Source organism: Montipora foliosa, chromosome 7 (assembly GCF_036669935.1).
Source record: "Montipora foliosa isolate CH-2021 chromosome 7, ASM3666993v2, whole genome shotgun sequence".
In the NCBI taxonomy this organism is placed as follows: domain Eukaryota; kingdom Metazoa; phylum Cnidaria; class Anthozoa; order Scleractinia; family Acroporidae; genus Montipora; species Montipora foliosa.
Genome location: NC_090875.1, coordinates 4,609,261 through 4,611,760, shown reverse-complemented (window position 1 = coordinate 4,611,760; position 2,500 = coordinate 4,609,261).

The following is a 2,500-nucleotide window of genomic DNA, read 5'->3' as shown; positions in this document are numbered from 1 at the left end:
TTAGGCTTCTTGATGCATAAGCAACAGGGTGCATTTGATTCTCTATTTCTTGTAGAAGCACGCAATCCAGGCCACAGGGGCTGGCAGCAACTACTAACTTGATTTCTGTTTCCATTGAGTAGTGGGCCAACACAGGGCTTTGGTTATCAGTTCCTTAATTCCTTCATAAGCTGATTTCTCTGTTGTTGTCCACCTCCAGGATACTCCCTTTTGTGTGAGTTTCCTAAGGGGGGCAATAACTGTTGCTAGATGAGGTACGTATTGTGTGAAGTATGTGATGCTACTGAGAAATGAGCGTAGTTGCGCTTCATCCTCTGGCAAGGGTGCCTCAAGAATTGCTTTTACCTTCTCTGGCTCATCAGCTGAAATAATGGCCCATAGGTTCCTCCAGTGTTCTTCTGGGGTCGATCCATACACAACGACATTATCAAAGTAGTTCAACACACCAGCCAGTCCTTTGCATATGATGCTCATCACTCTTTGATACGCCTCTGTAGCTGATGCCAACCCAAATGGCAACCTTTTAAACTGGTGAACCTTTCCAGCTGCCATAAACGAAGTAATCTCTCTTGACTCCTCTCACAACCGTATTTGCCACATGCTTTCCCCAGGCCCAATTTTGAAAATATCTTTGCCCGACTGAGTTGACACAGCGGATCTTGGATTCAGGGAATCGGAAACCTTTCTTGTATTACAGCCTTTTTCACCTCTCTGGGATCTACACAGATTCTCAGCTCACCATTTCTTTTGTAAATGATAATAATAATAATAATGATAATAATAATAATAATAATAATAATAATAATAGTAATAATTATAATAATAATGACAACAACAATAATAATAATAGCTTATTTATATAGCGTAAAGGTTCAAATATGCTTAACATCTATGTATAAAGATAAAATAGAAGATAATGAAAGACATATGTATAAGTTAAACTATGTCAACTTTTCTTACGATACTAAAATAAATTAAGATAAGTCATAGCTTTGTTCTTAAAAACTGCTATGGTATCGCATTGTCTTATTTCCAAAGGAATGCTAAGGTACAAACGTGGAGCAAAAACTGAAAATGCCCAAGGACCATATGTTGTAAGTTTGTATGGTGCTTCAACTAATTTAAATTGAGTTAATGTAGGATGTTGAACAGAAGGCTCCAATAAATCTTTCAAGTAATGTGGTGCTAAACCTTTAAACGTGATCAGTAAAAGGTTAAAAATTGTTCTATGTTCTACTGGCAACCAGTGTAATTCTATAAAAAGTGCAGTGATGTGATCATAACTAATAATTTAACTAATTGAGCATCACAATTGTACAATGTGTACTGGTGATACCCATGAAGCTCCACTTGCTTCTTCAATCACATCTTCATGTATCATTCTTTCAATTTCTTCTTTTAGTCTTGATTCTGGTTGTTGTCTCTGGACTTTTGGTTGCACTTCCTTGCTGACTTTGATATCATATCAATCGTAAAGTCTACTCCCCCTTCCTTACTTGCAAAGTAGACGTATTCATGGCGGTACTCTTCTGTATCCTGGCATGTCTGCTGTACAGCCTTCATCTTGTGATCCTCTTTCTCTGCACCATTTGATCCGCAGTATTTTGTGTATTGTCCAGTCTTTTTACATTTCCTACACTCAGCACCTTTAGCTCGGCATTTATCATCATTAGCTAGGTGATCATCCCTTTCGCATTAAAACAGCTCTTTGCTTTTGCGTTGGATAATGTAGAAGTGTTTTTATCTTGTTTATCTGATTCACATCAGATTTTTCTAGAAAACTTTGAGATTTCTCTCCTCAAAGTAGCAAAGTATCCTTTTTTGCATTCTCTATTGCATTCTCTTCCCAGCGTTTGGGCCTTTTCCGCGTCAGGGTATCCCCTTGCTGTAGACGTTTTTCTCGTAAGTTTCCGCCATAACACTTCTCGATAACTTGACCAAGAATATTATGTTCTACAGCCTCTACAAAGTCACAAGAAAGGCTCAGGACTCTCAGTTCCAAAATAAATGTATCTAAAGTTTCATTTTCCTTCTGTGCTCAGTTCCTGAACCCGTATCTTCCAGCCTATTGGTTCTTCATTGGTCGAAACTGGTGCAGTTAACGCCGCAGTCTAAACAGCAGCTATTTTTAATATACTACCAAGTTATATATAATTTGAATCAGTAATGAATGAAGTTTAATGGGATCCAAAAGAAAAAAAAGTAACCTAAAAGCAATTTAATGATAGGTAATTTGCATTGCATAGTTTATTCACACTTTTTTTTGACAAAATGTAAGATATGCAAATTTAGAAGGTTAAAAGAAAACCCAGTAGAAGCCATTTTTCCTTCAGTTCTTGGTTGCAATTCTCCCAAATGTGGTGAAGATGGAGCAAATTCAACATAAACTACACACTATTACTGTAACCCATGAAAACCAATGAAAAATCAAGTAATTTTTTTGGGGGGATTTTTTTTTTCAGGATGTAGGAACAAGGTGGTGGGTAGGGGGATGTCATAC